Source organism: Anneissia japonica, unplaced genomic scaffold (genome assembly GCF_011630105.1).
Source record: "Anneissia japonica isolate Jap-2015-1 unplaced genomic scaffold, ASM1163010v1 scaffold287802_len27794_cov139, whole genome shotgun sequence".
Classification (NCBI taxonomy): domain Eukaryota; kingdom Metazoa; phylum Echinodermata; class Crinoidea; order Comatulida; family Comatulidae; genus Anneissia; species Anneissia japonica.
The window spans coordinates 1-10,531 of record NW_022728321.1 but is presented as its reverse complement, the minus strand read 5'-3'; the positions used below and the strand labels follow the sequence as shown (position 1 = coordinate 10,531).

General features: G+C 33.7%; 2 long non-coding RNA genes across 5 annotated transcripts; one reads left to right on the top strand and one right to left on the bottom strand.

Annotated features, from left to right (window-relative positions):
- Window positions 1–6,644: 6,644 nt before the first annotated feature.
- On the top strand, window positions 6,645–7,463 carry LOC117114069. The gene is made up of 3 exons (XR_004446297.1): window positions 6,645–6,815; window positions 6,959–7,155; window positions 7,333–7,463. It is a non-coding gene; the product is annotated as an uncharacterized LOC117114069 (long non-coding RNA).
- On the bottom strand, window positions 7,231–10,516 carry LOC117114068. 4 transcript variants are annotated; one of them, XR_004446294.1, is made up of 4 exons: window positions 9,883–10,516; window positions 8,841–8,971; window positions 8,214–8,335; window positions 7,231–7,280 (listed from the first exon to the last, which is right to left on the bottom strand). It is a non-coding gene; the product is annotated as an uncharacterized LOC117114068 (long non-coding RNA). The 4 variants fall into 4 exon arrangements; XR_004446293.1 differs by having other exon boundaries at window positions 9,950–10,516; XR_004446296.1 differs by having other exon boundaries at window positions 8,845–8,971; window positions 9,950–10,516.
- Window positions 10,517–10,531: the final 15 nt, after the last annotated feature.

The window sequence follows — 10,531 nt, the reverse complement described above, 5'->3', positions numbered from 1 at the left end:
TACGATTACCCCCTAAAATGATAAGTTAAAAATCCAGAATTTTTTGTGGTGAAACATTTCCAACTATATATTAATAATTTGTTGCATAAGACCCATTTAATAACTGATTTGGGTATTTTAATGGAGTCTAAAAATGGAAGCAAAATTACGCAACCAATTAAGTTAGGGTGTTTACGAACCAATATTTTCGTAACAGGGTCCGGTATACCAAAAGTCATGTCATATTCCTGTTCTACAGCCAAAAGTTAGTCTAGATATCAATTTTCAGTTAATTATCTTTATTCTATTTGAAGATATGGCTAATTGAAAATGCAACTTTACAAATATGTCATAATTGATAGCTAAAAAGGGGTATGACCCTAAAATTTGAAATGGCCGTAACTTCTAAACGACTTGGAATTGGCAAGTCAAATTTTGGGTTTGTTCGTCAGACATGTTGGTGCACATTATATCCGAGTTTCAAGAAAATCTGAGACGGTACCCAGCCATGATTTTCTGAAAATTTGTTGAGTTGGCACGGAATGACCCATTGATGATTAGTGCCAGAATGATTAATTCCTTATAAAGATATTGTAATATCAATACTAATTGTTTTTGAATGGTGTAAGAAGTGTCACTCTGATTTTTTTTAACTAGTCTGTTCAAACTTTATATTGTACTTCTCTTCTTACAGGAAATGCCGACATGTTGGATATCGATGGCTTTCATTTGGTAGGTGTTTAACAGGCTAAAGAAATCTGACAGAAGGGTCATCCCATCTTGCACTGTGTGGGCGATTAGGGACAAGTTCCCTGAAGCTTTGAAGACTGCCCTGGGTTTTTTGATGCTATAGAAGATGATGAAATAAACTTTGTGTTGGAAGAATTATTTATAAATTGTTATGGAAGATACCTGATAAGTCCATCCTCATTAATGCAACAGATCTTATGTAATAGATTCATTCTTGACAATTGACAATTCATGTGACAACTGTAGTTTGTTTTTTTGACAATCTCATCACTCATGAAAGGAAATTTTGTCAGCATAGGCCTAGAGCTTTGTATATCTGGACCAGTCAATTGTGTGTAACCTTCCAGACCTAGTCGGGAATTGAAATTGTTGTTATTGATGCGGATAGGCCAGCAAAGTTGATTTCAAGAACATTTTGTTGTTAAGTACAGTACAATGTTTTTTGTATCTTCCCCACTCTCGTCTCATTTTTTAAAATTTTAAGCTAATGCAGTATATAAAGGTAACTTGTTCTTCCCTATTCTTTACATTGGTATAATCTACAGTAACTATAAATCCATATATTTAATATTTTGATAATAAATAGTGTGTAAAATGCAGTGATATATATTGTAATACCTGACTGCTTCAATGTTGCTTTATTCTGTGTACAGTAAAACAATTTTATATTAACTGTGAGAAAATACACTTGTAATAAATTATTTTCCATGTACAAGGATGATAAATTGTGTTTCAAAATATTTATTTAGTAACACCAGTAGTCTTGAATTTACTGTATGTACAACAATAACTAAGTGAAGCACCAAAAATATGGATGTTGAATATCATCATGCCGAATTGTTGTGTTTTCCATACCGTAAGTGCAAGTCAAATTTTGTTAGGGTTGAACAATTTCTCAATGGCATTTTGGATATGACATAGGTAAGTTCAACTATATATTTTAAAATACTAAACAAAAAATGGTGTGCAACAAAAAAAATTGAAGCTTTCTCTTCAATTCCAATACCAAATTGATCAGCATGCAGACATAGGCATAAGTCCAGGAATTAAAAAATAAGCAGTTTCATAGAATAACTTTACACAAGACTGTACAAAGCCATACATTAAAATAGTTGTTCCTGTATATATTGAGCCACATTTTCATACTGTACTATCAACTTCGCATTATTGAATGGGATTATACCATTTTGGTAGTAGACGACGATAGTTGCTTGTACCGGGTTACTGGGTAGCACAGACACAAAGGGACACTTAGGGGCAAAGAAAGTCATTGATCGGGTTCCTAGTCCACATTTCAAGCGCCCTGAGCATCTTACATTAGATGGATTTGTACGCTATACTGTATAAAACTACACTATTATTATTTAATAATATTAAAGATATTTTGCAAATGAAACAGGTACAGTAATACTGGTACAGTATTTATTTATTTATTATAAATTTGGCATGCAATATAAACCAGATGCACAAAATACAAAAACTTAAGTATGTGGCATTTCAGTATATCTTCTTTTGAAATATTTTGGGCTCAATCACTTGCTGCAGAGCTCTGAGCATCGCCACCTTCTGCTAACCACGGATTGGACATGTCCACACAGATGGAACTGTTTGCATCACATCCATTTGAACCTGTCATTTGCTCCTATCGAGAAATAAGTATACTTTAGTTACAATAATGCAAAACCAGGTTTGTTAAAAATCAAAAATGTTATCAAACATTGGCATTTGCTGCTTTATCAATAACATACCATACTGAGATACTGTATATACTAATCTGGAAAGACATTAATCAATTGACAGTATTTTCAGATTTTTTAATTACTTGATTGAAGCCTTCCTGTCTGCTAGTGTGTCATGTATTATTGTTGATTCTTAATAAAACTGACACACCATGCTGATATTTTTTACCATTCCAATATATTTGTTTCATGTACTCTGGCTGAACAGTGATGAGATATTCACTTTTCTTTTGCTCACCTTAAATTGTGTGTAGCTTTCATTACAAGTTTCAGCAAACAACCAGAACGTGTTTCTTGCTAACGTCTTGGGTGCTTGCATGCTTTGTACCACCTTCTTTCGTAGATGCCAATGTTGGGTGGTTGTATCTCATGGCAAATGTTGTGGTATGTTTGTCTCATCATGGCGACTGGCAAATACCTATGTGGCCAGAGTGTTATGTTTCGGCATATCACATACCATATCTTGTCCTACAAAAAAATATATATACTGTATATATTTTATTTGAATTCCACATTTCAACAACAGCTGAAAGTTAGGTTTGGAGTAACATATGCACCATGTTATTATTTAATGGGGCATTATTGTGTGTAGCCTAGCTTCTAGGCCTACAGTATATCAATAATAATCTTATTGTTACAGGAATTGGTGTTGGCTCTGATGATATACTGTAGTGTTATAACACATCACCTTTATTTAGACAGTGCAGTTTTTAGACATTTAGGCCTAGGCCTAGACAGTTTTTCATAGGACCAGGCCTATAAACTAGGCCTTATAATATTATTAGTAGGCCCTATTAGGGGCCTAGGCCTATTATGAAAAAATTAAATAATGTGACAAAGTCGACATGGCATGACAATTCTAGGCTAGTAGTAGAAACCTACTACTGTACTGTGTAACTTTACTGTCAGCTGGATAAGGCTTCGTGCGAACTCACCTGCTGCGGGACTGGAGCGGTGTCCTGGTCTAGGAGTGTGCTAATCCTAGGCATAGGCCTAATTATAAACAAACAAGTCATCTGACTGATATACGTTTATTAATTCAATTGAATTATTCCTCCATGATTGAATTGACGTTGACTAAACCGTCTCTCTGTTAACTTCACACTACTGTTTTTAGGCTAGTTCTGGATCGTCGGGACGATTTTTCGATCAGCTGCTCGCCAAAATTGACAGACTGGTCTTGAATATTAATGAGTTGGTTAGAAATTGCTACCAAGCTACTGAAAAAAGTGATCAGCCTCGTTTTCACCTGATTTTCCCGTCTCATCACATCATGTTTTGTTTCTCTAATTATCGTTACATCTCAACGTTTTGAATTTTTTAAGTATTTTTCCCGAACTCAGGAAAGGTTAAATAAGCAATATATGGCCACTTGTCTCATCCCAGCACTTCCCCTTTAATTTAAAGAATGACGTAAGTACGTTTAAACGTATTTTTAGGGTATAAGGTGTGAAGCTAACTAAAATTAAGCACCGTAAATCGAAAAATTGAGCTAAAAATGACACGGCGGTTTCATACGCACTATATTGGGACAGTAAGTGTTTACAACACGCTTTTCATATATTTACGCACCGTAAGCCCCCAACAAACAAATCGCATCGGATTCTGAGTTCGCGAGCGAGACGAGCTGCTATGTTTCGGTGACTGAATATGTGTTATGTAGTAGAATTTTTCCCAAATACACTTACGAATAAAATATTCCTAAAATCCACATTTGATTAATATATCAGCTAACATACATTATACGTGCAGTGCATAAATCTGTTTCAAAATGATGAATTTTAGCGAGAGAAGTTAGGCGAGTCATCAGCGAAAAAAGTAAAAAACAGCGCCCTCAATCTATATTTTGCTGTAGCGCTAAAGTTTGACTTCGTTATCGTCAATTTTCCTGGGAGGTGACAACGGTTGTAAATGAACAAGCAGAGTCTGTTCTAGCATTGGCCTGACAACTTCTTTTGATTTTTAAAATTTTCGTATAAAAAAGGCTACTATTTCCGCTCATCTAGCAGTGTTTATGTGATGCGATATACATTATAGACTAGGCCTGCAGTAAATCGACCAGCCTAGAGGCATAGAGATTTCATTGTACTGTATCAATATATTTGGATAAGTTGTGTATTGTCTGTACTTTGTCTTTTTTACATTGCTAATAAAATAAAATTGTATAATGTAATAGTTACTTCTCTACTGATAATGGATTCTCATAGCCTTGCATTGGATAATATTTGTCGTCTTTGTGGTAAAAATATATCAAGAAATACAAGAAAATTTGAAGTTTCTAAAATAAAAAATAGTATACTTAGATTTCTTAATATTGATCTCTCGCTTGAAAATAAAGACATTCACCCAAAATTTATCTGTAAAAATACTAAGGTACTAAGTTATCACAATCATCCCTCTATACTTTCAAATTACAAATGTACACACCACAAGCAATTATGTTTCACATGCTATTTATTTACTGAACAAAGCAAACCAGGAAAGAAAATCACAGTGAAATTAAATGAATTATTTCTGAAAGTAAGCAATAACACAATTGATTCAAAATTCATAGTACACAATCAGATAAATCCTGAAAATTATATGTGTACAATATGTAGCTGCATTTTATCACTAGACAATTTAGTATCAAAGTGCGCACATCATTATTGCTGGGTTTGTTTGACAAAATTATTTAATACACTTCGTGTTAATAAATGTTCTTGTCTTGTGTGTACTTATCCAATGTCAGTGCATGATTTCAATTCAGCATCACAAATCCTTGTAGAGTCATTAAGATCATTACAACTTAAATGTACAAGTTGCGACAACAGTGTATCGTACACTGATAGTAGAGCACATGTTTGCAGCAAAAAACGAACTGAGCGAGAGCAAGCATTCTCTGATGCCTGCAATGCAGTCTGTGTTGGAGGAAACTTTAAAAAAACACCAACATGTTCCTCAGAAAATCCAGACCTTTGCAGAAAAGATTGTTTATGACAGTCTGAAGAAAAACAAGGAGATGCTGATTTCCACCAATGGACGGGTAATTGCATTACTATTTTGTATAATCCATTTTTCAAAATATATAATAAATGACAAAACCATCACACAGTTTCACATGAAAATGTAATTTTCTACACAGCCAACTAAAGTTGCCATCATCCCAAACTGTAAAGTTTCTAGCGATGTAGCTTCAGCAAAAACACTAGCAAGGCAAGCATCCAAGCTAAGAACACTGAACGAAACTGTCAGCAATGGGAATGGCGAAGCTGGAGCTTTCCATCAACAGGTATACACAGCAAAACATATGAGCCCAGCTGTTATGAAAGCCGCGAACTTATCTGGAAAATACAGGTTGGATGTAGACACTTCATTGGCCATGGTATCTGACGGTCATCTTGCTTGGCAGCAACTGAGAAAGCCGAGAAGGTAAGCGAAAAGAAAACAATAAATACTGTACCTTTTTTACACTGAAAAATATTACTTTTGTTTATTTTTGATAGCATTACGATTTTTTTACACTTGGCAGGTACATGGAGAAAGGAGTAATTTCTTCAGAAAGGCAGCTTCGAAAGTGACAGATGACCTCATAGGTGATTATTTTGAATCGTCCATGGAAATGCTGTGTTTTAAATCATACAGGTCTCTCCAGATGAAATTGAAATAAAAAAAAAAGCACCAATGGTAAAAATGAGGAACATCAAAAATGTTGTGTTTTCATATTTTGAAGAACATGAAAGGTAATTTTATTATTTTATTAAAATATTTATTTCTATTATATTTGTCTATGTATGTGTGCATGTATTTTTGTATATACTTATGGATATATGTAATTCCTGGATAGAAATTATAAATCAAAAATTAAAAACTAAAAGAATCTGATAGCAAATATAATACTGTATTATATAATACAGTATTTGTTTCTGTCAATGACATATTCTATTTTTTGTACACAGACTGGGAAATCTATGTCCTAATGAGGGTGAGCTATGGGTAAAATTTGGAGGAGACAAGGGTGCCGGCAGCACTAAGTTTGAGGTGCAAATATGCAGTCTGGCAAAGCCCAATGCAATACACAATATAATTGTTGTATTGGTTTTTGATGCACCAAACACGATGTTCAACATCAAGGAAACCCTTCCAGGAGTCGCTAGCCAGGTTGTAGCCCTACATGGACAGATGTGGTGGTAACAATCATTCATTGTATTTATATTGTAATTATTTTTTGAAATATTTGAAAACTTTGATTTTCATTATATAAACTAATATTTACACTTTTCTATTTCAGTGGCTACACCATCAGGGTATTTGGTTTTGGGGACTACGAGTACCTCACAAAACTATATGGAATCAATGGTCCAAATGGTACGTTTGCTGAGGAATAAGCATGTTATATTATGTATTATAATTGCAATTGTTAAACTTGCATTTAATTTATTTTTCTTAGGTTTCGTGGTTTGCTATCTGTTTTAATAAATTCTATTTTATCAATATTATTTACATTGTAGCTCGGCATTGTTGCCTTTTCTGTGAAAAAACAAAACAGGAAATGCAAATAAGAAGCCCAGTTGGGAAACCAAGAACACTTAGTTCCATAGAAGAATGCTATCAGGTCTTTTTAGACAATGGTGCTGACAAAACCACAGCCAAGAGTGTATCAATGAGTGTCATTAGCAATCCTCTTGTTGCAATTGAAGTAGACCATGTAAGTAAATTATCAATCCTAGTTATTATTGTATGTCTGCTTTTTGATTATTAAAGATTAATAAATTCAACTTACCACAATTTAATATGAAAGTAAATCATCAACTGTATTACTACTGTATTGGGCTGTGAAAAAAAAAAAAGATTATAAATATCCTATTTATTTATGGTGTTATAGGTATCTGTGCCAAGTCTGCACATTTCTTTGGGCGTCTTTAAAAAGCTGTTCGACATGTATGAGTCCGAAGCTCATGAAATAGACTGTCATATGTATGAATGCAGAAAAAAACCTCAGACGAGGATGACGAGTTTGGAAGCTCTGTCTTCGAAAAGCTTATCCAAAACAACATCAAAACACAATTAGAATGCAAAAACAAAATTGAAGAAAGAACAGAAGCTGGCAGAAGCAGAAGAAGAAATGCCTCTCATTTATCTGCAATCTAATGGACTAATCTTTCAAAACATGGACAAGATTGTCAAATTAAGAGAGGAAATTGAAACATTGGTGAGAACACAGCATTCAAATATAATTCAAGTTTAGTTAAATTTAAATAAACAAGCAAATGAAGATAAAATGAGGATAATGATGTTAATGTAAAAAAAATCACAAAACTAAAATAAGTTTTTATTCTGTATTGTCTTATCTTCCTAACAGACAAAAGCCATGAATGAGGGATTACCATTTGGCACTGGGCCATTAGCAGTGTCCATAGAGAAAGTTCTACAAAAGCACAAAATAGAGAGACAAGCATATCATGGCCGATCTTTTATCGGGAACCATGTGCACAAATGCTGTCAGGTATATTTTTAATTTTTTTTAATAACAATATACAGTTAATAATAAAAAAATTAAATTTACATTTACCATAAGAGCGAGGGTGTGATAAGGGTACACTATATTTCAGAAAAAGTCAACTCGCTTGTCAGCAAATATGGACGACTACTAAATAAATTTGCAATAGTTCACAATAACATCAATCATTCAAAGCCAATGTCAAATGAGGAAATAACTGTTATTGGTAAGTTATTGTATGTACTGTATTTAAATTGTTACCTTACCTAATATCCTATAGTTTCCAAGGCGGCCATTTGTTTTGGCTTGTTTCTGCTGGCATCTACAAATATAAACCTGCTGCTAAGCTGTCCGTCTTCATGTTGCTTTTGCAGGCTTTGTTATCGGTCTAAATTAAAATTTAAAAAAAAAAGAATTCTCATTTATAACATTTTTTCCCTTTTTTAAGGTGAATCCATACAAGACTTTATTGATGAATATAGAAATTCAGGAAATTCAATGACAATATCATCAAAGCTTCATATGCTTGAAGAGCATGTGATTCCACAACTTAAATGATGTGCTCGCATACATTGCTAACCCAGCCCAACATTCTCCAGAAAATTGCACAACCTAAAAGAAGAAAATTTGGTAGGTATAACTGTTTATTATTACTTCTTTATGAAATATTTTTGAAAAAATAAGAATATATAGAGTCATAACAGTGTTATTTATTTTTTCTTTCAGAGAAAGAAGAATAAATCTGAAAAACAATGGAATTTTTCAATGAAAGTGTGCTAAGAAATTCTTCAAAATAATAATTTTATAATCAAAAATCTACATTTGACTACCATAATAAAACTGCAATACATTGTAAGTGACACTGATATAAAGGAACAATATATATACATTACCTACTTCACTATCATTCTGTAGACTTCTCAGACTATTCATTTCCATTTCTCCCTACTTTGTGAAACGTCTTCAAGTAAGGCAGTATGCTTCAAACTGTTGAATCTTGGCTGCAATTAGCCTAAACTGATATCTAAAAAATGAAAATTAATTGAAGAATACAAGATAACATACCAACTTTTGTATAAAATTAAATAATAGCCCATGATCATAATTAGTTAAGTATTTATAATAAAATTATGCTGTTTTGCTTTATTTGATTTGTTACAAACAATACATGTATTGTTTGTAACAAACAAATTGTAATTGTTGGTACAAAATATATTGTAATATAACATCCCTTGAGTTGTCCCATGTGATATAAATAACATTAAGGACACAGAAAAAATTATTGTATTTCCAGCCACAAGATTTCATTGTTTCTGTTGTTAAAAAAAAATAATGCAGCAAACAATTTTTAATTTAAGGGCGGGGGGTGGGGTTTGCCCAATGTATACTCCACCAACAGTTAGTTTTGTTTAAACATATATGTAAGGGGGAGGGAATGGGGGAGATAGCTAGGCCTAGCTACCTTAGGCCATGGCCCTCTGTATATAATTTTAAGCCTAGTTAGAGGCTTGTTGTGTAGCCTACTGTACATGAGGCCGGCTTGGCCTAGCCTGGCTGGGTAGGCCGGTAATAGGGAAGGCTTCTAGGTCCTAGGCCATATTATAATGAAATTTAAGCTAGCATACTGCACTGAACAGTACTTCAGAGTATTATTATTAATGAAAGAGCAGTTGAATTAAATTAATAACCATATTATGCATGCCTGTTACTGTGTTAATCATTACAAGCTGTGAACATGACAATATGCTAGGCCACCCTAGCACATATACACGTGTTTGCGAGAGTCCGGATGCGGCTAGGTTTAAACCCAAATTAAATCCTAACCAAAACAGTTGTCAGAGAGATTTTTTTAATATTTGTTCTCAAGTTCACGGGGAATCACATGAACTATGTGGCCATGTTCACAAAAATTGCAAAAAAAAATTATTGTCTCACTAAAATCAGGAAATGTTGAATTTTCCCAGGATTTTGGTTGAAAAATCGTAAAAATTCACATACTCACACACAACTAGGGAAGCATGACCATCGTGACTGCTTCGTGTTTTTCAACTGTTCAGCATCTCTTCTTCGATAATATCATGAATATTCATTATTTTTCTAACGTCTAAGGCTGCTGGTTGGTCATTTAATTACCCCTACGTCATGCAGAATAAAAATTATCACTTCCGTGTTTGTGCAATAGCGCCCTCACTACGAAATTATCTAATAATGAACAACTGGGGGCGCAGTATTGTTTGTCTATATTGGAACCGCCGTGATGAGTTAGTAATGTTGTCTCCCAGTTGGTACGAGTTGACGCAACTCCATTTAAAACTAGCTATGGCAGTACACCGTGTACGGGTCGGTTGGTACTGTCAGAGGCCTGGATCACGCGGAAGACGCCGCGTTGTGATTCTTTGCATAAGCCTCTGTGACCGGTGACTATAGGCCTAGGATTTGAGTTTTCATTTTGCAACTTATTTTATAATATAAAAATATGACATATTATTTTTCAATTAAAATTATTTATATAGTTAAATATATGTAGCCTACCTAGGCCCATAAATATGAAATATTATTTTAAAATAAGGTTATATTTTATTAA